Source organism: Vulpes vulpes, chromosome 10 (assembly GCF_048418805.1).
Source record: "Vulpes vulpes isolate BD-2025 chromosome 10, VulVul3, whole genome shotgun sequence".
In the NCBI taxonomy this organism is placed as follows: Eukaryota; Metazoa; Chordata; class Mammalia; order Carnivora; family Canidae; genus Vulpes; species Vulpes vulpes.
Window position 1 is genome coordinate 97,793,870 of NC_132789.1, and position 27,919 is coordinate 97,821,788.

The following is a 27,919-nucleotide window of genomic DNA, read 5'->3' on the forward strand; positions in this document are numbered from 1 at the left end:
GAAAGAATTAACTAAATAACAAAGCATGACACCTAATATCACCTATGCAACTAAATGTTAGATATGGTCTTCTGGGTATACAACTCCAACAATGTAACAGGATTTTAGAAGCAAAATATGTATTAGATTTTTACCTTCATATTTGTATTCATGAAAGATGAATACATACTGATTAGATATAATATCTGATAATTTTTTTAACAAAAGATATACTTCTGTAAAAATAAAAGGTTGATATGAGTTCATACTGAACTAGAACATTTACTGGTAAGAAATATTATAAAAGTCTGAAGATAAACAGGCAAAATATGTTATCCCACAAGAAGCTGATGTGGAAACACAAGGAGTTAATGAAATATGAAAAAAAATACAAAAATCATTAACTAATTAAATATAAATTAAGTCAATGAAAAACCACTTCGCCATGCAATTTTGGATAAAGAGAATTTGAATTAAAATTTTAGTATAGCTGAGAATTATCAAAATAAAGGGTTTCATGATGTGCTGATGTAAATATTAAAAAATTCAAACTATTTGGAAGGAAGTTTTCACTATATATCAAAGGCTTAGAAATGTTGTAACTCAATGACTTGATCATTAAATGTCTATGAACTTATCCTAAATAAATATAAAATAGATATTTCTACAAATGATTTTTGTTATTCCATTTACAGTTGTTAAATTTCTAAGTATCATGATTCAAGCAATAGATAAAAAGCACATTCATAAGACATTATAGTACAACTCCATGATAATGGTGTTCGTAGAATTTTGGTTGAAAAGATCACATTATCTTTGAATCATTCTCCAGATTCATTAATAAAATACCTAAGAAAATATTAAGAGGCAAAAAGTAGTAACATAGAAAATATATTACAACAGGTAATACAGTGGCCAAAATCTGAGTGAGACTGAAGTAAACGGACCACTGACAGAATGAGTTTAAGAAACATCATCAGGTGGCAAAAGCAGTGCAGACGTCAAAATGACAAACCTAAGAGAAAAACTAATCAGAAAGTTCGTGATGTTTGAAAAAACTGGTCGGGGAGAGAATGGCTATCGTTTGAACACCATGAGTAACACACAGAAGCTTGGGGCAGAAAAGATCATGAAGAAAAGGTGAAGACTATTGTCTCCATGAATCCCACTTAACTGAAGCATTTAAGACCCAGGCTGTGGACCAAGGAAATCACTCCACCTCAGAAGAGCAGAGCAATCCTGAAAATGACTGCAGGACAAAGGACCTGCCATGAGTCTCCACTCATTCTCAAACTTCAGAAGGTAATTTAACCAGTGCCCAAGGGGACTGTGAAAGAAGTAATATCACACCAATATCAGTCTGGTAACAAATACCAGCTTTTGAAGGAATGGGAAATTTTAACACATCTCTCTCAGTCACTGACAGACCTTATAGATTAAAAATAAATAAGTAATAAAAGATAGAGAGTACTGGATGATATCTACTCGATTTAAACATTATGCATAAGGCTATATATTTGATAACATACACATTTTTAAAATGTTGAAATATTCTGTAAAGCAAATCCTTCAGGAAATCCTATGGAAAATTTCAATGCATTTTAAGAAAAGGAAATTAGTGTCATTCTAAGAATATAGATTAATAAAAATAGGTATTATTAATAACAAAGTTTGGATGAGCACTCAAAAAAGGATAAACAGTTGAATTTTTTAAAATATTCTCCCAAATAGTAATAAATGCAAATATTAAGTAAAAACTTGTAATTGCTGCCAACAAGTATTAGCATAAATACTATGTTACAAACAAGAACTAGCAAATAGAGATTAAAAAATGAACAAGAGATGGCCTATCTACGGGTACTTTCCAGTCAAATTGGGACTGCTCTTCAAGAGGTAATTACAATATAGTTTACAAGTGTTGTAATGTTACTAAATACTGGGTATCATGTGACACAAAAAGAGAACCTAACCAATTCCTGGGATTGTAGGGAAACTGCTAGAGAAAATAGTATCTAAGCAAACCCATGAAGTGCTAACAAAACGGAGTGTGTGTGTTTGTATATGAGTGTGTGTTTGTATTGTATGTTTATGTAGAAGATCCAAAAAATCAGGCAAAAAAAATTTAAAAGATGACTCAAAATGTGCATGTTTGTCATATTTCTCCCCTCACCCCAGAGTAAAGTGGGCAAAAAGTAGCCATATTGGCGGGGACAACAATCATACATGGCTCAACAACACGGTCTTTCTTCTTAGAGGCTTATCTAGCTACTACTATTGCCTAAAATGCCTACAGCAAAAACTAATATTAAGTCCTCAATTACTGCACCAATAGCTTGCTGGGAAGAAACCAGCAAGCCACTTCCCAGTAGGTTAGTTACACTGAGTCTCTTCCATCCGGGTGTGAATAGCAAGTTGCACTCCCTGGAACAGGCGTTTATTCCGGATATGCATTTGTTCTTGCTGAGCAAAATGTTTCTGCAAGCCTGAAAGCCTAAATAAACCCATATAGGCTTTATTTACCATCATCTATCCCAGACGACATTGGTTTTAACCAAAGAACAAAAAAAAGGCTATGTCAGGAAAGTTGCTGTTCTTACAACATACCTTATCTTAACCCAAAGGGACTTAACCCGGCATCAAAGGCAGACTGGCCTACTGGAGTCCCAATTCAAGCGCTCCATATAGTCGAAATGCAGTCCTAAAGGGTGTGATACACAGATTAAATAAGTTTGTGATACTTAATAACTGGGTCCAGAAATCAAGGTTTCAGTGGAAAGGATTTCTCTATTAGACCTATTCGGCCTGCAGAATTTTTACTTCCATTTCCAAAACATTTGTCTTTAATGGTTCATAGTTCTTTGTTTCCAAGGGTGTAATGCTTCCCCCAAGGCATAAAATACTGTTTCAATTTAACTGGACATTGAAACTGCCACTAGTCTACTACTGAATTTTCTTCTTATTGAACTAATTGGTGAAGAAGAAAGTTAACTTTACTGGTTCCACTGACTAATCTCAATTATGAGAAGGAAATTGGTTTACTTGTACACACTAAGACAGAGAAGATTATGCCTGGAACCCAGGGACTTTCTGGAGCTTCCTACTCTTCCATATCCAATAGTAAGCGTTCATGGAAAACTATAGTAACCCTAGAGATACAGGCCTGCAGAATAAGCCTTCCTGGAAATAAAAGTTTGGGTCATCTCTCAGATAAAGAACCTTTATAAACTGAGGTTCTGGCTGATAACAGAGAATGGTGGTGACAAGGAAGTTATAGTCTTAGACGTGAGCCATTAGCTACAGATTCGTATGGTCTTTCCTTATTTCTGTATTTGTTTGAATATATTAACTTATTTTTCCCTCTTCCTTTCCCTTATATATTTTACATAAAGAGTGCTGGAAGTAGTATACTTCAGAATATAATTTTTAGGCTGCAGCAGATCCAGTGGGAATATTATTAAACCACAAGAATTGCCATCCTCAGGGATGGATATGAGGCCAAATGAAACACCGCTTCTTCCTTTTGGGAAAGAGGGTAAGAGCCGTTCTTTACATTTGTAGGAATATAGTTTTATCATACTAGGCAGAGCGTGAAACCACGGTTATCGTGCAAAAGTTATATATGCGTCGGAGGTTGAGAAGAAACCGTGAGAAATCAAAGGTTTCTTTCATCCCTTTGCTTTGAATCTCCATTCCCATTCTTCTGCACTGTTGTTAAGAAGTCTATGATGCGGGGATCCCTGGGTGGCTCAGTGGTTTAGCGCCTGCCTTTGGCCCGGGGCACAATCCTGGAGACCCAGGATCGAGTCCCATGTCGGGCTCCCTGCATGGAGCCTGCTTCTCCCTCTACCCCCACCCCCGTGTGTGTGTGTGTGTGTGTGTGTGTGTGTGTGTGTGTGTGTATTTCATGAATAAATAAAATCTTAAAAAAAAAAAAAAGAAGTCTATGAAGCTACAAACTACATTTCCAAATCCCTTGGGTTAAGCTTCCAATTAAAGTCTTCGGACAAGGGATCCCTGGGTGGCTCAGCAGTTTAGTGCCACCTTTGGCCTAGGGCCTGATCCTGAAGACCCAGGATCGAGTCCCATGTCAGGCTCCCTGCATGGAGCCTGCTTCTCCCTCTGCCTGTGTGTGTCTCTGCTTCTCTCTCTGTGTGTCTCTCATGAATAAATAAAATCTTTAAAAATAAAATAAAATAAAGTCTTCGGACAAGAGGCACTGACTGAAGATAAGAAGTCAGGGAAGAAGGAAATGTGATTTCACTTCAGGACCTGGTGGCATCCGGCAAGAGGACAGTGACACAGAAGCTTCAGAACTGAAGGAGAGGACAGAGGCAGTGAGAATTCTAGGCGCAGTTGCTTTAGACCAGACTAAGCTCCTGGGCATCTGGGATCCAGCAAGGGAAGCCTTCTCTGCACACAACCCTTAGAGCGTATTGGGGAAGTTTTTGCATCTCCAGCACAAAAAAGAAAAAGAATAGCTACAAATTCTTGAGTTGCTTCATCTTTTCTTCTTTTTGACCCAAAACTTCGTCTTTCCCTCTTTTACCCCTCCAGCTCTTCCAACACCCTGATGGCCAATTCAGCAATACCTTAATGTTTCTAGTAGAAAGATCTCACTCCGAATGAAGGAGGAGCGCACTTGACAGGTTGAGAGGAATAGTTAAGATCCGCATCACCATTCAGGACCTTCTTATGTCTGCTGTGCAGGACATGCCTAGAATGAACTGAAAAGACAGCTCACCATGTTAAAGGAGCTGAACTGTGCTCAGGCAAAGGAAAGAAAATGATTTGTACTTCTCAGTCTCTTTCAGTTACTCCACGTATGTACACCTACTTTAAAGCCTGCAGCTTGCCATGAACCCAGCTTAGTGAGGGAAGAACAGCAATCTGGCATGGTGCAGGTATAAGCCAAGTGAGCTCAGACTTAAGCTGAGACTTAAGTGGAGGACAGAATAAAGGACTGCATAATACGATCCAGTCCAAGGTGCCCAAATCGGCCCAAGAAGGAGTTCAGAGAACATGGAGTAAGACTGGCATCCGCTGATGCCAGCAATCACAGCTTAATAGTCATTTAGGTGATGCCATGGACCCTAGTGCCATAAGGATAACCTTAGATAACGTTAATAAGCCCTTCCTTCTTACAACCAATTCTTGGCTCGGAGAGAAAGGGTGGGGAAATAAGAGACCAGGTACAAGTATCCACAAAGACTGAGAATTGTCTAATGTGATTTTGATATAAAAATTTGACAAAGATTACAAAATATAAAGCTACTTTAAGAATATAAATGCAAATATTAAAAGCAAACTTTAGGTAAACTCAATTTAGCGCCATGACTAAGTGCTATTTACCACTAGACTGTTAAGCTACTTAGAAACTTCTCAAAATACATCATATTTTTGGTTCAAAAGAAAAAAAAACACCTATGATCATCTTACTGTTGAAATAATTTAATAGTATTCAAAACACATTTATGGAAACATTCTGAATTCAACAGAAATGTAAGAATACATCTTCACATTATCAAAGCTACCTTTATCATAAAATAAGAATGCCCTTCTCCAAAAAACTTTAATAGTGAACAACCAAAAGCAATCCCATTAAGGTATGGATACAGCTAAAAGGCACCCATATCATCGCTAATACTTAATAATGTTCTAGAAGCTGTCGTTTACACAAAGAAACACTAACCAGAAATAATACCCATAGTAGTTGGAAAGGAGAAAAGAAAGTTTCGAGAGCCTTCATGGTATACAGACTTCCTACTGCAAGGTCTACGGCTCACCACCCGCCGCTCACCAGCTTTGCATCTTGAGATAAATCCTTCACCACCATACTTTACTCATCTGGGCATTTATCAATGGACATGGGCGCTGCCACCATAGTTTGGCTTATAGTAAATAATGCAGCAGCAAACACAGGGACACAGGGATGCATGAATCCCTTTAAATTCATGTTTTTGTACTGTAGGGGTAAATACCTAGTAATGTGATTACTGGCCTTAGGGTAGTTCTATTTTTAATTTTTTTTTGAGGAAGCTCCCTGCTGTTTTCCACAGTGCTGCACAAGCTTGCTTTCCCACCAACAGTGCACAAGGGTGTCCTTTTCTCTATATCCTCACCAACACTTGCTGATTCTTCTGGTTTTTTTTTTTTTTTTTTTTTTTAATTTTAGCCATTCTGACAGGTATGAGGTGGTTCTGATTTGCATTTCCCTGATGCTCAGTGACGTTTGATGTTTCTGTTGGCCACCTGTATGTTCTTTTCTTTTCTTTTCTTTTCTTTTTTTGGCGAAAAGTCTGTTCATGTCTTATGCCCACTTTTTAATTGGACTAGGTTTTGGGTTTTGAGTTGTATAAGTTCTTTATATATTTTGAATACTAACCCCTTATCATATATATCATTTGCAAATATCTTCTCCCATTCTGTAGGCTGCCTTTTTGTTTTGTTGGATGTTTCCTTCATTGTGCAAAAGCTTTTTATTTTGATGTAGTCCCAGTAGTTTACTATTGCTTTTGTTTCCCTTGCCTCAGGAGACGTACCTAGAAAAATGTTGCTGCAATGGATGTTGGAGACCTTACTGCCTATGCTCACATCTAGGATTTTTATGGTTTCAGGTGTCACATTTGGGTCTTTAATTCATTTTGAATTTGCTTTTGAATATGGTGTATGAACATGGTCTAGTTTCATTCTTTGGCATCTGGGTGTCCAGTTCTCCCAACACCATTTGTTAAAGAGAAAGCCTTTTTCCCATTGTGTATTCATTATTCCCTTGTCAAAGATTAATTGACCATAAATTTGTAGGTTTACTTCTGGATTTTCTATTCTAATCCACTGATCTGTGTGTCTATTTTTGTGCCAGTACCACACTGTTTTAATTACTACCATTTTGTAACATAACTTGAAACCTGGAATTGTGATCCTTCCAAGCTTTGTTTTTCTTCTTGAAGATTGCTTTAGCTATTTAGGGTCTTTGTGGTTCCACAGAAATTTTAGGATCGTTTCAGCTTTGTGAAAAATTCTATTGGTATTTTGACAGGGATTACATTAAATCTGTAGATTGCTTTGGGTAGTAGAGACATTTTAACAATATTTATTCTTCCAACATGTAATTATGAAATGCCTTTCCATTGATTTGCATGATCGTGAATTTCCTTCACCAGTGTTTTATATTTTTAAGAGTCTCTCATCTCTTTGTTAAGCTCATCCCCAGATATTTTATTGCTTTGGATGCAAGTGTAATTGCAACTGTTTTCATTTCACTTTCTGCTGCTTCATTATTAAGTGTATAGGAAAGCAGCAGATTTCTGTACATTACTTTTTGTATCCTGTGACTTTACTGATTCATTATTAGTCCTAGGAGTTTTTTGGTGGAGTCTTTAGGGTTTTCTATATATAATATCATGTCATCTGCAATAGTGAGCATTTTACTTCTTCCTTACCAATTTGAATGCCTTTATTTCTTTATGTTGTCTAAATTCTGTGGCTAGCACTTCCAGACTATGTTAAATAATAATTGTAAGAATAAATATTCTTCTCTTGTTCTTAACCTTATGGGAAAAGTTCTCACTTTTTTACCATTAAGTATGAGATTGGCTGTGGATTATTTATATAAAGCCCTTATTATGTTGAGGTATGTTCCTTCTTGACCTAGGGTTTCTATAATGAATGATGTAGTACTTTGTCAAATGCTTTTTCCACATCTATTGAAATGATCATACCGTTTTTATCCCATTCTCTTACCGATGTGATATATCATGTTGATTATTTCATAAATATTTAACCACCTTTGTGTCTCAGAAATAAATCACACTTGATGGTGCTGTATTTTTTTTAGGTATTGTTGGATTCTGTTTGCTAATATGTTAAACAAAATCATTAATGAAAGAGAAAAAATAACCACCAATGCAACAGAAATACAAACAACTGTAACCGAATATTATGAAAATTTATATGCCAACAATTAGACAACTTAACAGAAATGAATAAATTCCTAGAAACATAAAACCTATCAAAATAAAGTAGGAAGAAATAGAAAATTTGAACAGATTGATTATCAGCAATGAAATAGAATCAGTAATCCAAAAATGCTGCAAAAACAGTTCAAAACTAAACAGCTCATCGGATGAATTCTACCAAACATTTAAAAAGTTAATACCTAGTCTTCTCAAATTATTCTAAAAACAGAAGAGAACGGAAAACTTCCAAATTCATTACACAAAGCCAGTATCACCCTGATACCAAAATCAGATAAAGACACTACAAAAAAAAAAAAAAAAGAGAGAGAGAGAGAGAGAGAGAGAGCTACAGGCCAATATCTCTCATGAATATAGATGCAAAAATCCTCTTCTGCTTTTTTTTTTTTTTTTTAATGAGAGAGAGGAGGAGGAGGAGGAGGAGGAGGAGGAGGAGGAGGGACAAGGAGAAAGAGAATTCCAAGCAGGCTTCTGACATGGGACTCCATTTTACAACTCTGAGATCATGACCAGACCTGAAATCAAGAGTTCACGCCTAACCAGCTGAACCAGCCAGGTGCCCCCTCTTTGCCTATTTTTAGTCAGATTATCTGTTTTGTTGTTATTAAATTGTGCTTATTGTTTATATATATTTTGGATATTAGCTCCTTACCAGGTATACACAATATATAGTTTGCCAAAAGGGGTAGATATCACACAATGGAATAGTTTTCAACCACAAAAAATGAGGATATCCTGCCATTTGCAACGTGAAAGGACCTTGACCATATTATGCTAAATGAGATAAGTCAGACAGAGAAAAATAAGCACTATATGATATCAGTTATATATAGAATCTAAAAAAGCTAAACCTGGAGTATAAGGATCAGATGATGAAGTAAAAGGATCCTGAGCTCACTTCATCCCATGAAAACACCAAAACTACACATACAAATAGAACAACTCTCTCTGAGAACAACCTGAAAACTAGCAGAACAGCTCTTCCACAACTAAATATATAAAGACAAAGTCACATCCAGATGGATACAGAGGCAAGGTCTAGTCAGGATTCACAACCAAGCATGATAACCCAAAAGTAAAAGGACTATCACAAATGGGGAGGTCCTCCCTAAGGAGCAAGAGGTTCAGGCCCCACATCAGGCACTCCAGGCCTGAGGATCTAGGAAAATAAGCCCCCACAATATCTAGATTTGAAGACAAGGAAGTCTCAATTCCAAGAGACTCAGAGGGTTATAGAAAACAGAAATGTCATTCTCAAGGGGCTGGCATACAAATTCACTCACTCGAAGATCCAGCGCAGAGGCAGCAGTTTGAAAAATGCCTGTGCTATATACATGAAGGAGATTTACTGAATGACTTTATGGCATGTGCCAAAGAAACAGGGATCTATAGGAACTTTCTCTGCAACAAAAACACTGGCAGGTGGTATACATATATTTATATATACTTATATATAATATATACTATTTATAATAATATATAATATAGAAAATAAATATTTTCTATAATATATAATATATTTATATTATTTTATATTATATATATATATATATATATATATATATATATATATATATATATACTACTCTTTCTTTCTAGCTCGCTTGGTGTTGGTAGGCACTATTTCTGACACTATCTACCTTGCTAACACTACTCACCTCACCTGGCATTCCCCACCCATATACTTACCCTACCTACCTGGCCACCCCAGCAGGTGTCCCTCCAAAGTGGCTCCCACACTGCTACACCCAGGAAGAGGCTTCATCCAGGATCTATGCCTCCCCAAAGTAGTTCCCACCCAATATGACCAGTGGATGGACTTGGCCTGGACCAATGCCCCACAGAACAGCTAGCCTCACCCGCCAGCACATCCACAAGAGTCACAACAGGGCTTTGTAGACAGCCAGGCCAGGGGCCAGCCCCGCCCTCTGGCATGCCCACAGCAGAGGTGGCCCAGTCATAACAGAAGGACCCATGTCAGCCCACACAGGAGATATCTCTGATGTACTTGGTTCCAGTGATCATCAGATAGGAATGGACTTTGGGGCATCACAAGGCACCCGTTACATAAGACAACTCTTTCAAGTCCAAAAGATGTAATTTATCTACCTAATATACAAAAACAAACACTGAGGCAAAATAAGCAAACAGAAGAGAATCTTCCAAATGAAAGAATAAGACAAGACCTCAAAAAAAAAAAAAAAAAAAAAAACTAAACAAAAGAGAGATAAGCATCCTACGTGATAGAGTTTAAAGTAATGGTCACAAATATGCTCATGCAACTCAGGAGAAAAATGGATGAAGATAGTGAGAACTTCAACAAAAAAATAGAAAATAGAAAAGAACCAATCAGAGCTGAACAATATAATGACCGAAATAAAAAATACATTAGAGGGGTGCAACAGAAGATTAGATGATGCACAAGAATGGATCAGCTATTTAGAACACAGGGTAGTAGAAATCACCCAGGCTGAACAAAAAAAACAACAATAACAACAACAACAAAAACAGTTTAAAAAAATGAGGACAACTGAATGAATTTCTGGGACAACACCAAGTATACTAACATTCAAATTAAACAGATTCCAGAAGAAGAGAAAGAGGAAAGAGAAGAAAACTTACTTAAAGAAGCAATAGCTAAAAACTTCCCAACTTGAAAATGGAAACATCCAGAGCCAGGAAGCACAGAAACCTACAAACCAGAGAGCTCCACACCAAGACACACTATAATTAAAATGTCAAAAATTAAATATAAAGAAAGAATCTTAAAAATAGAGAAAAGCAACTAGTTATTTACAAGGAATCCCCAACTAAGAATATTGTAACCTGACAAGATTATCATTCGAAATTAAAGGAGAGCTAAAGAGTCCCAGAAAAACAAAAGTTAAACATATCATCATCACTAAACCAGCCTTATAAGACATGTTAAATGGACTTCTATTAACAGAAAAGGCCATAACTAGAAGAAAATTATAAAAAGAAATATCAATGATAAAAACAAACATATAGTAAAAGTAATGGAGAAACCACTTAAAAAGCTAGTAAGAAAGTTAAAAGTGGTAACTCAACTATATCTACAATAATAACTTAAGGGACACACAAAATAAAAAGATGAAAATACGATGTCAAATACATAACACTTGGAGGTGGGAGTAAAAATGTAGAGTTTTTTTTAATGAATTTGACCTTAAAGAACCATCAACTAAAAATAGGATGCAATATGGATCAAGCATCTTTTCTAACCACAAATAGTATGAAACTAGAAATCAATTACAAGAAGAAAACAGGAAAAATCACAGATAAGTAGAGATTAAACAACATGTTACTGAACAGCCAATGCGTCAACAAAGAAATGAAAGAGGAAATCAAAAAATACCTGGAGAAAAATGAGAACTGAAACACGACGCCACTTCAAAACCTACTGTACATAGCAAAAGCAGCTTTAAGAGGCAAGTTTATAGCCATGTAGGCCCACCTCAGGAAATAAATTTTTTTAAAAAATCTAAATTACGCCAAAAGGAAGCAAAAAGAAGAAGAAAAAATGAAGCCCAAAGTTAGTAGAAGAAATAAGGATCACAGAAGAAATAAATGAAATAGGGACTTTTAAAAAATGGAAAGCATCAATGAAATTAAGAGCTGACTCCTTGAAAAGACTAAGGAAATTGATAAACCTTTAGACAGTTTCATTAAAATAAAGTGAGTAAAGGCCAAATAACTAAAATCATTAAGTTACAACTAACATCACAAAAACACAAAGAATTATAAGTGATTATTAGAAAGACTATACACTAACAAAGTGGACAATCTAGAAGAAATGGATAAATTCCTATAAACCTGCACTCTTTTAAGACTGCATCAGAGAAAAAACCGGAATATCTGATTATATCAATTAATATTAGTAAGCTCAAACTAGTCATCAAAATACTGCCAACAAATAATCCAGAACCGAAAAGCTTCACAGGTGAATTCCACCAATTTTTAAAGCAGATTTAACACCTATTTTTCTCAAAATATTCCAAAAAATCGAAGAAGAAATATTTCCAAACTCATTCTTGAGGGCAGCATTACCCTGATACCAAAACCAAACAAAGACAACACATACACATAAAAAAATTACAGGTCAGTATCCCTGATACATAGACGCAAACATCCTCAACAAAATACTAGCAAACTGAATTTAAAAATACATTAAAAGGGTTATATCCCATGATTGACTGAATTTATTCCAGGGGTGAAAGTATTTTTCAATATGCACAAATCAGTCTACATGATAACCATATTAAGATGAAGTTGAGGGCAGCCAGGTGGCTCGATGGTTTGGCACCGCCTTCGGCCCAGGGTGTGATCCTGGAGACCCAGGATCGAGTCCCACGTCGGGCTCCCTGCATGGAGCCTGCTTCTCCCTCTGCCTATGTCTCTGCCTCTCTCTCACTCTCTCTGTGTTTCTCATGAATAAATAAATAAAATCTTTTAAAAAAAAAGATGAAGTTTATCCTTTTATTTCAATTGATGCAGAAAAGGCATTTGACAAAATTTAATAGCCATTTATGATAAAAACTGTCAACATGAAGGGGAGGTGTAGAGGGAATATGCATCAACATAATAAATAACATAAGACTAACGCAAAGCTAACATCATACTCAATGGTGAAAAACTGAAAGCTTTCCCTTAAAGGTCAAGAATACTCTCACCCCCTTTGTCAACACAGCATTGGAAATCCTAGCCACAACAAACAGACCAGAAAAAGACATAAAAGGTATCAAAATAGTAATGAAGAAGTAACATTGTCACATTTTGCAGATGGCTTGATAGTAAATACAGAAAACCCTAAACCTCCACCAAAGAAAAAAAATATCCTAGTTTTCATTATTTTTGGTTTCTCAAATATTAAAACCAATAAACAAATGAATTCAGTGATATTGCAGAATATAAAATTACTATACAGTAATTTATTGTGTTTCTATTATGAATAACAAACCATCAGATAGAGAAATTAAGAAAACAATCTCATTTGCAATTGCACCAAAAGAATAAAATACCGGGAAATAAATTCAACCAAAGAGGTGAAACATCTGTACCTTGAAAACTATGACAACAATGAAAGAAATGAAAGGCAACATGAATAAATAGGAATGTATTCTGTGCTCAAAGATTAGAAGAATTAATATTCTTAAAATATCCATACTATCCAAAGCAGTCTGCAGATTTAATGCAATCTCTATCAAAATATCAATGGTATTTTTCACAAAACTAGAACAAATAATCCTAAAATTTGTATGGAAGAAATTGTCAAAAGACCACAAATTGTCAAAGCAATCTTTAAAAAGAAGAACAAAGCTGGAGGTAACACATTCTCTGATTTTGAACTATGCCATGAAGTTGTAGTAATCGAAACAGCAGGGTACTGGAACCAAAACACACACATACATCAGCAAAACAGAATAGAGAGCCCCAAAATAACTATGATTATATGGTCAATTAATCTACAACAGAGGAGGCAAAAATACAGAATGAGGAAAAGTCAGTCTCTTCAATAAGTGCTTTTGGAAAGGGCGCCTGGGTGGCTCAGTGGTTGAGCATCTGCCTTTGGCTCAGATCATGATTCCAGGGTCCTGGGTCTAGTCCCACATAGGGCTGCTCTCAGGGATCCCGCTTCTCCCTCTGCCTAGGTCTTTGCCTCTCATTTTGGGTCTCATGAATAAATAAATAAAATCTTAAAAAGATAAATGCTCTTGGAAAAACTGGAAAGCTACATGCCAAGAAAGAAAGAAAGAAAGAAAGAAAGAAAGAAAGAAAGAAAGAGAAGAAGAAAGAAAGAAAGAAAGAAAGAAAGAAAGAAAGAAGAAAGAAAGAAAGGAAGGAAGGAAGGAAGGAAGGAAGGAAGGAAGGAAGGAAGGAGGGAAGGAAGGAAGGAAGGGAGGAAGAAAGGAAAGAAAGAAAGAAAGAAAGAAAGAAAGAAAGAAAGAAAGAAAGAAAGAAAGAAAACTGAGCCACTTTTATACCATATACAAAAAAACAGATTAAAGACCAAACGGTAAGACCTGAAACCATAAAACTGCCAATGGGAAAAATAGGCAGTAAACTCTTGAACATTGATCTTAGCAATAGTTTTTTGATCTGTCTCTTCAGGCAAGAAAAACAAAAGCAAAAATAAAGTATGGGACTACCTCAAGTTAAAAATCTTTTCCACAGTGAAGGAATTCACCAAAAACCTAAAAGGCAACCTACAGAATAGAAGATATTTGCAAATGACATATCTGACAAGAGGTTTATGTCCAATATCTATAATGAACTCATATCACTGAACACCAAAAAAACTGAAATAATCCAATTAAAAATGGGCAGAGGACCTCATAGACACTTTTTCCAAAGAATACACACAGTTGGCCAACAGGCACATAAAACCATGCTCACCATCATTAATCATCAGGGAAAATGCAAATCAAAACCACAATGAGACATCACCTCATACCTGCCATTATGGCTAGTATCAAAAAAACAAGCAATAACAAGTGCGGGTAAGGGTGTGGAAAAAGGGAACCCTAATGCACTATCAGAGGGAAGGCAAAATAATGCAGATGCTATTGAAAACGATATGGAGATTCCTTAAAATGTTAAAAATAAATACCACATAATCCAACAATTCCAAATGCAATATAATCCAATAATCCATTCCATAGATATGGAATCGCACACACATACTCACACACACAGTGGAGTATTACTCAGCCATAAAAAAATAATGAAGTCTTGTCCTCTGTAACCACTTGGATAGACAAGAGGGTATTATGCTAAGTGAAATAAGTCCAACAGAAAAAGACAAATACCATATGATTTCACTTACATGTGAAATCTAAAAAATCAAAACAAATGAACATACGTAACAAAAGAGAAAAAGACACATAAATACAGGTAACAAACAGGTGGTTGCCAGAGGAAGAGTGTGGGCAGATGGGTGAGACAGATTGGGGATCAAGAGGTACAAACGTCCAGTTATGAAATAAAAAAGTAGTTGTGGTGTAAAATACAGCATAGGGAGTAAATAATATTGTAATGGCTTCATACTGTGATAGATGATAACTAGGTTTATTGTGGTGATCTTTTCATAATATATATAAATGTCATCATTATGTTGTACATTTAAGACTAATGTAATATTGCATGTCAATTATATCAGTAAAAAATTTTAAAAAACCATGATTAAAAATTGCCTCAAGAGAAAACATATTACAATATATAAGTGCATCAACATAACAGCTTTTACACCTTAAATTTACACAATGTGAAAAAAAATTACACAATATAATCTCAATTTTATCAAACAAAGAAAAAAGAAACTAAACTAAAATCATGCCTCCAGAGTCCTTCTTTTCTTAAGGACTGCATGCAGGAACAAATAAGGTTGAACACAGACTAACAAAGGGCTAAAGTTAAAGAAAATACAATTTAAAAATACTCTGTGACATAAGTTTGATATTCTATACTAATATTGAATACTTCCCTTTATATCCACATAGCGATATCCATTTAAGCCATTCAATCTTACCGCATGCAAAAAAAAAAAATCCCCTATAAGTAAAATACAGATGGAAAGTAATTTATTTGAAAATATTTAGGGACTGCCATACTCAGAAGCCCAAATGGTGCTATTTTACTCTGTCTAAACTATAAAGAAATCACTGAAGTCCTCAAAGCTAGATGGAAAACCCTAGAGAGGCTACTAACAATTTAGCATGCCAATTCCTGTGGTAACGTTAATTTTACTTTTCACAGAGTCCTACTGAAATGCTGTTCATTATAATTAAGACTTTATAACTATAGATGTGTAAAAAAAATGTGAGGCTTATTATACCAAAGACATCCCAAAGGAGGGGTTCCATCCTAGGATTTACAGATCCTATCAGTGGGGTCCATAAATAAAATTCAGATGATCTGTGCATGTGCATTAGGAAAAGAAAAGTCGTATCTTTATTTTCACTAACCTCTAGATGAAAATTGATCGTTTTTTTTAAGTATGATTTAAGCCAACAAACCACAATAGCAATATTTTCATCAATTTCATCGATGAACTTTTCATCATAGAAACTATTTTCATATCACATATTGTTACAAATAGCATGAAGTATGATTTACTCTCACCACAGCTTCAAAATTACTATTGTTCTTAAACATTAAATATTTTCCTGGATCTTGTTATTTAGCATGTTTCGAAGCCTACCTGTTACTATATCATGAATTTGATTCTCCATGTTTTGATGACTCTTTTAATATAACTGATTCTCTGGGTAATTTCCGCATTTTATTTTATGCATTTAAAATATTAAAAATATTATTCTGAAACATGTATGACATAGACATCATCCAAGTGTAAAGCAGCAAAAAGTAAGAAGTGACATGAGTTTCAAACCATTTTCTTTGGTTTCAGCAAATGCTTTGGAGTTACAGCTTGCTCTTTTCCACCTAACACCTAACATCCATCTTATCTCGCCAAATGCCTATCCTGTTTTTCAGAATTTTACACTCCAGCATCACATGCAAACATGACAGCCTTAGAGACATCTCACCAGCTCCTGCAATTATATAGATCCTTATAAAAAGCTCTTATAACAAATATATATATATATATATATATATATATATATATATATATACACACAAACGTATATTTTAATTTTTCAGATTCTGACTGGTTACTGATACAGCACAGAAATTATATTAAGAATCCCTGTTTTTTTTTTAAAGAATCCCTGTTTTAAAATAGATTTTCATATTATCTTTAGACATGATCATTATAAGGCCATTACATTAGCTAACACTTATTCTAATTTAAAAATAAGTGCTGGCTGATGTTTCCTGTTCATTAAAAATATGTAGGTTCAATTCATAATAAAACATATTTTTGTTTAGTTTATCACATATCTAATTGTTCCAGACCAAGTATATTAATTAGGAAGACAATCCTGAAATCGAGAGCAGAGGGAAAAAAAAAACACACACACACACACAGAAAAGAAAATATTACCAGGAAATGCTTCTTTTGGGAAAAGGAATTATTAAAGAGCAGTCTTAAAATGTCATGACTCAATTCAAGGGGATAATTTACTTCTGCTTCTAGTTGAGTTCATAATACACCTCAGTCTAATCCCACAGTGTAATATTCAGTCTTGTGCTTCAGTCTTACACTAGGATTGGCATTTAAAATTTGTGTGATTTACTGTGTCATAACATAAGTGACAGGGTATCACCACCAATATATAGGGACATATTCCTCGTCATTTTAAGAATGGGGATTTCTCAATCAGAGAAGAGAGATATACTTAGATTAAGACTTGAATGTGTTGTGAAAATTCTTTTGACTATTTTTGTGCAATGGTTGAAGCTGAGTATCTATGTTGCTGACTCTCATCTGATCACAAACATCATGAATAATGCATTTAGTTACATGACCATTTTGCCTTTAGACTAAGGAACTGCTCTAACCATAGGAAAAGTCCATGTAAATGGCCCAATTTTCCCCCTCTTTTGTTCCAAATGTAGAATTTTCTGTACCACTGTGAAGCAGAAATTACTCCCTTGTGCGGATTCAGCATTCAAAATATGACCAATGCCGGATTTGTGTGTGGAATACTCAAAACACAGTCAAGCACCTGCATTTGTCATCAACAAAGTGTTGATTCAGTTTCCTCAAAATACAGTAGAAAGTCTGAACCAGTATTCTCAAGGGCATAAATAAAAGGTCGGACTTGTATACTTTGCTCAATCCATACAAGGCTCACAGAATGACAAACGTGAAATAATAGTCTGGAAATCAGAACATCTCAGCAGATTGATATTATGCATTTTTCTACCACCGCAAGAATTGCAAGAAGCTCATTTTCATTTAGTTAATAATAGAAAGCTGGAATTTTTAGGGAGATCCGAGGTTATGTGCAACAATATTACCTATCTGCTAGTCTATTAAATGGAGTTAAATAGACTGAACTAAACAAAATTATGTGATTGTCTTATTATGAATTTAACTTACATACTTTTCAATTTCTATAATGTTATAGATTTGTTGTCAAAATACCTTCCATGTTGATAATGACCTCACTGAAACAAAATCAGTTTTAAGACAAATTCTATTTCTTGGAAAAGTCTTTTTCTCTGACCTATATTATATAAGTTGCTATACAAGGACCAATTATCTGGAGCATAGTAAGAATCGATGATGCATAAAACTTTTTCAATATCAAGTACAGAGCAAAGCAAAAGGTGAATTAATTAATGTGAATGTTAATACAAATGAAATAGGAAGTCACGGTTGTTAATTATGCTGAGAAAACGAATCAGTTTGCCACACTTGAAGAAAATCTTTTTTAAATAAATAATTCAAAAGGAAATTTCATCAATATTTTTCTGAGATTATAATATCAAGAGTGCGTGTTGGGGGAGGGGGTGTTGTTAACTTTTCAAAAGCAAGAAAATGGAGAGCGTAAGGTTCTTAAATTCTATCATGGTTTGTATCACGGATGCCCAAGGAAGCAACCGATAGTAACTATAGACAAAGAAGAAGTAAGCGTCTCTCTCCTAACAGCAAGGGCCACTGCTGCAATTCATGAGAAGGAATAATGGATAAAAAATCGTTATTTTTTGAACTGATGCTCACTGTATTGATCTCTACTCTATACACAAACCTCTAACTGAAAAGAAACTGTGAAGTTTCCTCTTAGAGACTTCTAATTTTTGCACTTACGCATTTATACTTCTGTTACAGAGTAATTTTTTCCCATTTAGGGGTGTTAAGAGCTTTACTCCAAATAACAAAAGTGCCATAACTCCCTAGGGTAGAACACGGATAAAGAAAGAGCAGGGGAAAAGTGCACATTTTCCGTCACTCTACTTGAAAACTGTGTTTACCTAACAAATTTGTCACAATGGAGTTTTAATCAGATTCAATTCATTAAGGATAACTTTAAGGCTTTACTAGGTTAATGGTATGTAGTGTGTCTTAGGATTTTCTTTCCTATCTTTAAGAGGAAGACACACAAAACTTCTAGATAACCACTTAGCACTCTCTTAAGCATTTAAGAGTTTCTTCCTGACAAAAATTTTCATCCTGAGTAGAAGTTCCTCAACTGCTGATGATAAACAGAATGGCCAGTGATAGAGGCTAAAGCCTATGGGAGACAGTTCATATTCAAGATAACTAAGGAATATGCTGCCAACATTTACTCCTCCAGAATTTTTCAGGCTTTTTCCCTGTGTTTCCACGTAATCAGAAAGCTGCCATAATCACTTTGCTTCCTCATGTAATTGCATTAAGTTTTGTTCAGGGAGTCTACCAAAGGCCGATCATGTGTTGGAAGGTCTTTCTCATATTTTACAAGGTCTCTATTGAGAATATAGGCCATTATGTTGTTCAAATGGATCAGCATCCTCACAACCATGAGTTCCCTTGAACTATCCTTCCTGTTAGGAATCTAACAAACTCAAATGTACACTGAGATGCTACTGCTTTCCCAACACACTTGTTCATTGGGCTGTTTGGTTAGTTTTAATGTGCACAATCTCCTGTTCAATTTTGTGCCCAGCGTAACCCATGCATCATATACTACTGGTTTTGAGCTCAGAGTCTACATTTGTCTTGTCAATCACCATAAATTACTTTTAGATTAGATAATATGTAATGGCAATAAAAAGTAGATTGTGATATATATGAAAAACAAAAGGGTTAAAAGTAGATCTAAACCCAGAATGTGAAATATTAGTCTGCATTGCCGAAATCATTGTTTTAACTCCAGTCTATCACAAATGATTGCTAGAGCCCCAAACAAGTCCTCAAGAACAAATCTCTCTGATCCTCATAATCCTCGTTAAGAGTTACTAATAGTCATTTTTACTCTACATTACTCTTCACTGGCACCTAGGGAACCATTAAGTTACTTTTTTTTATTATTTAATGTCAACTTTCTTCAGTAGGTAATTATGCTATCTCTACTACTCTCATATACCCTATGCATAGTGCTACAAATATTGCTTAAATAGCTCAATAAATTTTTTTAAGCATCAGGGTAAGCATCATTTTATCTTCTCAACAATATCTAAGTTACTAACTGACCATAGCATAAATAGGTGCCTATCATGGAACAAGCCAACCAACAAATGAAATGTCTGGGCTACAACTTCATACTTAAATCTTTCTGACCAAGTGTCTATCTTTTACGAAAGTAAAACCAGTATTTGTAAATGAAACAAAGAATCAAATCCATTTTGTAACTACAAAATGTCCACGAATACAAAATAAACTGAAGTCTTTAATAAAGCAAATAATTGCTCCTGAATGTCAACTCTGGACTTTATGTGGATAAAAACTACTACAAAAGGAACAAATATTCTTTTTTTCAACATTTCAAGAACTCTCAGGTTTTTTCACTTAAAAATTCACCTTTGGATAAACTAGAGTAGCAGCAACAGTATACAATAAAAATAAATACAAATGACCCATTTGTTTTACTATAAAAAATGCCAATGATAAAAAAATAAGAATGGGATTGAGGTAAAAATATGTTAGATATAAGAAACTTCTGAAAAGTAAGTTCAGGATATTTCCAAAATTAGAAGATCACACTGTATGCATTATTCATATAAACTGCCCCCTCCACCCCACCTCTTTAATTTTCGTGTTACCATTCATTGCACATTCACCCACTTATTCAGAGTTAAAACTATGGCATGCATCATCTTTGATTTTTTTTTCACCCTTTCCCCTCACATCAAATGTTAAGAATTGATAGAAAAGAATTTCACTGAAATGTTTCTCTTCACTGTCCCTCCCAGTGAATAAAAGCCTAGGCTTCCCACCATGGAATTAAGATCTTTCATGGTTTCAACTAATTTTATCTACTTAACTTTGCTTCCTACTACCATTTCATAAATTTTCTCTCCAATATCTTTAAATCTGGCAAGTATCAATATATCTTAAATAAATTCTTACATTAAGAATGTTCTTACTCTATCCTGTGATCTCGGCTATTTATTATCCATTTAAGGTTTACCAATATTTCGCATCCCAATTTTGATTACACTGATTCCTGAATAAATGCAACGGTTCATTCATTCAGTGATTGCTTGTTTTCTACATCTTTTTGAATAAATATGTGGCATATGAAGGATAGCCTTAAGACGTTGTGGAAGGTGAGAGAAATATAGTCTATACTTTTTAGTGATTTCAATTCTACATCTAATTTTTATATAACTTATTTTGCTCCACAATGAAATTATAGCAATTTAGAAGCAGTTTTCACATTTTGTACTTTTATTTCCCACAGTTCTTAGCACAAATACTCATTTTGTTGTATTCCTGAATTTATTTTTTAAACTCAAAAAAATATAATGGTAATTTCATCTCTACTGAATGTTTGGGTAAACAAAGTCTATGAAATAAGTAGTATTGTAAGCCAGAAGACAGTTAATTCTAAGCTAAAATCACTCAGTGTCTAAAATACTGGAGGGGTGTGGGAGTAGCCTCTACTGATAGGCTTTACCTGTGAAATATAATCCTCTCTTAAGGGAAAAGCAATCATGGGCAGTAAAAAGATAGCTGTGTGTTTTTTTTTTTTTAATGTGCTCATTAAAACATTTGTTTAGATGAATTCCAGCCAGATAAAATTACCGTAGCTGTAGGAAAGATCTTCCGCCAAAGGCAAAGGGTCTACTTTGATCATCTTTTAAACCCTTAGAGAAAACTGTACTAATTCTCCACTAGGGACTAGAGAGTTATTCAACTGGGACCATCGTTGAGCAGGAGATGTTTTATTAAACCAGTTAGCTTCCTCCTCTGTATGGTTTCAAAAAATCAAAGCCAATTTGATTGAAGCTAATGACCTATTACAGAAGGTAAAACAGTAACTAATTTATGATCATTTAATCACAGATTTAGAAGACATTATGTTAAATTAATTAGCACTTTTTCTACTAGATAGTCCCGTTATATGGGATAGGCTTTACTTTAAGAGATCTTTCAAAATATGGAATTTTGAAACATCTACCTGTAGGTATTTAAGTGCTTAAAAATTCTCACATCATGAAAATCTATACTGTTATCAGTCCAGGTTTATTATAGTTTGTTTTTTTAAATAACTACAAAATAATGAACTGTCCACCTTTTCTATGCAGTCAGTTCATATATATGAAGGATAATATTCAGTTATTTCACTATTTTCTTTTTTAAATGAATACTATTTCTCTAAAATTTTTATCAGAGATACTGCTTCTCAGAATTTCTGACCATAATTTTTATTTTTCTCCTCAACTTTCTCCATATACTCCAGATTTTCACTAGATGAATACACCACAAGCATTCAGAATAATAAAGAGGGGTAAGACCAAAGGCAAAAATATATTTGTTCCTGACTCTTAAAACTCTTTCTTACATTTTACAAATCTAAGTTCTAATAATACCTCCATGGTTCCTAAATTGAATTTCTTAGATATGTAGGAACTGAAGTAGTAGTAGAACAGGAGACTTCTATAAAATCCAAATAGAAAAGGTATATTCACCACTGATAAAACCAGGTCAAATTCAACACCAAATTTCTTGGCCCTTTTTCATGCACTGGATTTGATACATTCTAAATATTCAACAAATGCTTCCTATTAATATAAATTGTATAGTCATTGAATGCTATTGCTATTCAATGATCAAAAAATGTATTTTAAGAGATACACAGATAGATAAATCTTTAGTAAAAAATCAACAATTTTTATTAAATGCAGTATTTTAGGTAAAAACTCCATGGTTTCCAAGAAGAAAAATAATTATAAAAATAATTGAGCCCAGAGAAATACAAAGGATCATAAAGGCCTACTAAGAACAACTATATACTTATAAACTGGACAACCTGGAAGAAATGGAAAAATTTATAGGAATATACAACATACTGAGACTGAATCAAGAAGAAATAAAAAATCTGAGCAGATCAATTAAAGAAATTGAGAGGTGCCTGTGTGGATTAGTGGGCTAAGCATCTGACTCTTGATTTCGTCTTAGGTCATGATCTCAGGGTAATGAGATCAAGCCACAATGGGCTCTGTGTTAGATGCAGAGCCTGCCTAAGATTCTCTCTCTCCCTCTCCATCCCTATAAGAAAAGGGAGAAGAAATGGAGTCAGTAATCCAAAATCTCCTGATGAAGAAAAGCCCAGGACCAGATGGTTTCATTGTTGAATTTTACCAAACATTTAAAGAATTATTAATACCAATTATGTTCAAGCTCCCCCAAACAAAAAGAGGGAACATTCCCAAACTCATTTTCTAAGGCCAGCAATGTCTGATACCAAAGCCAGATTCTGATATTCTAGAAAACAAAGCTATACACCAATATCCCTGATGAATAGAGATGCAAAAAAAATCACTATTCTCAACAAAATACTAGCAAACCAAATTCAGCAGCACATTAAAACGGTCATTCACCATAACCAAGTGGGATTTATCCCTGGTTTGCAAGGATGGTTAGCCAATGCAAATTAATCAATGTAATGCACCACATTAATAGAATGAAAGAAAATAATTATATAATCATCTCAACAGATACAGAAAAAGCATTTAACAAAATTCGACATTCATTCATTACAAAAGCACTTAATAAATTAGACATACAAAAAACATATCTCAACATAAAAGCCATGTATAACAAACCTGAAGCTAACATCATACTCAACAGTGAAAGACTGACATTTTTTCCTCTAACGTCAGGAACAAGACAAGCATACCTACTATCACCATCCTATTCAGCAAAAATCAACATAGAACTACCATTTGATCCATCAATGCTACTTCTTTGGATATATTCTAGGAATATATCCAAAGGAAACAAAAATTCTAGTTTGAAAAGACATCTACACTCCCATGTTCATAGTAGCACTGTTTACCACAACCAAGGAGGTATGGAAACAATCTAAGTGGCTATCAATGGATGATGGAGAAGGAAGTCATAATATATATTATCTATCTGTCTGTCTATCTAGTATAGACTAGACACACACATAAGAGAATATTATTCAGCCATAAAAGGAAAAACAAGAAAATTCTACTATTTGGATCGCATGGATGGAACCTGAAAGCCTATGGGGTGCCTGGGTGGCTCAGTCACTTAAGCGTCTGCCTTCAGCTTGGGTCATGGGATTGAGCCCCACGTTGGGCTCCTTGCTTGCAGGAAGCCTGCTCCTCCCTCTCCTCCCTGCTCGTGTTCTCTCTCACTATGCCTCTCTCTCTCTCTAAAATAAATAAATAAAAACTTCAGAAAAAAAAGCTAATGCTAAGTGATATAAGTCAGAGAAAGACAAATACTGTATGATCTCACTTAAATGTGGAATCTTAAAAAAATAAAAAGAAAACACCAAATTCATGGAAAAAGAAATCAAATATGTGGTTACCGAGGCAGAGGGTAAGAGGAGATGGAATTAAAGGAAAATGGTCAAAAGGTACAAACTTATCCTATTGTGGTAATAATTTCATTATATATGTTAATCAAACCATCATGCTGTATACCTCAAGCTTATACAGTGATGTATGTCAATTATTTCTCAATAAAATTGAAAAATAAATGTAAAAAGAATAGAGTTTGAAAAAAGTTGGAATTTCTATGACATAATATAAGATCATCTTTGTGTTAATCTGTATCTGTATTTTTTCTTTATGACACATGTTATTTGTCTTTACAAATTTCCCTTAATTGTATGTGATTCTCCATCAATTTCAAGATCTTTCTGAAGTGATTCATGCTCTCCAAATTACTACAGAGGCTTATAAAATCTGCCTTTAAGTGTGGGCTTAATGTTATCATAGTCAACACTAGTTAAGTTGTTTAAAAATACTAGCTAACAAAATACCCCTGATGAAAAGCATTTAGAATGGCCACTATGCCACAGATTACAAACCTTTAGGTATATCTTCTCATTTATTTGATTTATCTTGTATTTATTATGAACAGATACAGCATAATGTTTCTTTTTGTTTGGTAGAAATAGTCTGCCGAAAGGAAAAAAAGAAAAGAGGGAAGGAAGGGAAGGGAAGGGAAGGGAAGGGAAGAGAAGGGAAGGGAAGGGAAGGGAAGGGAAGGGAAGGGAAGGGAAGGAAAGGAAAGGAAAGGAAAGGAAAGGAAAGGAAAGGAAAGGAAAGGAAAGGAAAGGAAGCAAAAGTCAAAATAAATGACATGCATTACATTTTTCACTCTACTGGGTCTTTCATAGGAAACTAATTAGAGGCAAGGAGATTATCTTATATCAGTATCTGAAGGTAACTTATAAAAAGGAGGGGAAACTATTTGCTTTAAACTGCTTAGAAACTGAAATCACAAAATATTTTAACTTTGAGACAACCAGAAGGGTTGTAAATTTGAAGGTTCAGGAGACACTCAATTTAATGTCATTCATGACTCTTCACACAGAAGCCTTTGCTTGTTTTCCTTTTATCATATGAAAGTATGAATATTAGATTCTAGTACATCAAAGTTATGTAGTACGCACTTCATCATGATGAATATTATAATCCTTGAATGCAAAAGTTATATTAGTAACAAAATAAAATCCATATTTTCCCCAAAGACAATCAGTATTCAGTTACCATTATGAGGCCACATGAGGCAGTTATTATAGATAAAATTAAATATATTTGTTTACTGAAATGAAGCACATTATAATTACCAATATACTGCCCAGAAAAATCAGTATTATTGACAGCATTGCTCCTTTCATTTAGCTCAACTGATAAAGTTCTTATCACAAGTCATTAAAATATTGGCTAATAGATATAAAGAAACAGTTCATTTTAAAAATGAATGCTATTCACTAAAATTGAATAAAATCTAAGTAAAAGAAAGTTTGAAAAAAAAACAAAATCAATTAAAACCCTTCCATTAATGAAAATTTGACTCCAATTCCAAATGAAAAATGTGGTTCTCCGCAGAGAAAGTCTTCTCTATCTAGGATAAAAAAACATGAACTTACAAAATACAGCAGCGTCTTGTTTAATCACAGGAGGACAATTGAATATATTCTCTCAGAACTCTTCTTGGGCACATTTCCTGAAAAAGAAAATTTAAATAAATTTAAACATTGAACTTAAAAAAAAGTAACCATAACAAACTAAGTTTGTTTAATGGAAAGACCACATATATAGCGTACAAACTGTAGGCCTATCTAAATAATCTTTAAACCAAATAATACAATAAGGAGTGTTCCTAATGCCATTTATACCAACATTCAGGTCGTGTGAAAGAATTTCCATCAATTTCTAAATAGCTTGAAAATATCAAGCTACTTCAGTATATTAAGAATGAATCAACTGAAGGTTTATACTCTAATAAAAAAGTTCAAAACAATTTTTCTGGTATAAGACCAAAAAAAAAGTTGTTTATGACATTCAAATGCCTCTGAGCAGCAAATACACAGCAATGGCTCCAAAGTCAGAGGACAAACTAAAACTCAAACTAGAATACCTGGTCCCAGTTTGATATAGTTTTTTCATGAAGATAGTCTGAAATCTGCAGAATGTTTTAAACAGAATGAGGATGAGTAAAAAAAATGAAGCACTTAGAAGATATACAAAAGAACACTGTGCGACGCTAAGGAACAGGTTCACTTTTGGAGCCTTACACGTTGTAAGCAGCATACCATGAAGAAATACAAGCCAACTGGTTCACTGCCTTTCACATCCCTATGTATAAAACAACACCAACTATTCCATCCTTTATTTGTTTTAGGATTCACTTCAATAGAAGGCCACAACATTGAATTGCCTATGTCTGGTTGAAAGGAATAAGAATGCCAGTTGTCCATACAGTGAGTTGGCACCAGTCTCTTACAATCTCTCCTTATTCTTTTGTACATGAAAAAAGATCACAAGATGGTATTTTTTTAAGATTTTATTCATTTATTCATGAGAGACACACATAGAGAGAAAGAGAGGCAGAGACACAGGCAGAGGGAGAGGCAGGCTCCCTGCAGGGAGCCCGATGTGGGACTCAATCCTGGGACCCAGGATTACGCCCTGAGCTGAAGGCAGGCACTCAATTACAGCCACCCAAGTGTCCCCACAAGGTGGTATTTTAACAAACTGACTATTAAAGGATATTCTTTTTCAAAGAATATGTAAAGTAACATTGCAGTTGTAGGTAAAATATGACATTTTCATTTTAGAATTGTATCTATTTATAGAATAAATGTACAGGGAGCTAAAGTGGAGGCTGTAATAGTTACTTGAAATAAGCTTGTCTGTAGAATTAATACATTGATTTGTGAAAGTCGACTGCTACCATTAGGAACACACTGTAAGCATATAAGGTAGAAAGATGAAATTCAAACAATGTACAGCAAACTGAAAATCCGAGAAATCACAATAACAAAAAAGTTTCTACAAGAGAAGAATACAGTATATATGAGAATTGATATTAATTTGTAAGTTATTATCAATGCAGTTTTAAAAGCAAATAAGTCCTTGTTTTATTTCTACTTTCACTGAATGTTTTTTAAATAAGTTTTCCATTCTCAAATACCCAAAACACACAGAATGTGACCGATCAAATACCCACCAGCAATTGCAGATAACTTCTTTTACAAATTAAAGGTATCCCTCTTTGGCTCAGAATAGTCCAACTACTGTCATCCAGCTTTAAGCTGCCTCGTTTTGCTTAAATTAACTGGATAACATGAACATTTTCCACGTTTCAAAGGACCTGACTTATACAGGTTATATAATTTAAATGGAATTTCATTATTAACATCAGAGTTCCAAATATAAAGTATCGTGAAATACCAATGGATCTAATATCGTAATGGAAACAAATAAAAACCCTAACAAATTGTGTATAAGTTATACTGACATTAATTGCATGAGATCACTATTAGGCATGGTTACTCCATCATTTTAGGCTCTCCAAGCTAGTCTTCAAAAGCTTAATAAACCAGATGGGTTTTTTCTTCATATGT

General features: G+C 34.5%; 1 protein-coding gene across 4 annotated transcripts in view; it reads right to left on the minus strand.

Annotated features, from left to right (window-relative positions):
* Positions 1–27,919, minus strand: part of MARCHF1 (membrane associated ring-CH-type finger 1) — an 800,787-nt gene that overhangs the window by 503,352 nt on the left and 269,516 nt on the right. For 3 of the 4 annotated variants that reach the window (XM_072724983.1, XM_072724981.1, XM_072724982.1), the window contains exon 2: positions 25,940–26,016. The gene's annotated coding sequence lies outside the window, so the exon portion shown is untranslated. Of the gene's footprint in view, positions 1–24,871; positions 24,963–25,939; positions 26,017–27,919 lie in introns of all 4 variants that reach the window. The other variant, XM_072724985.1, reaches the window with a different exon arrangement.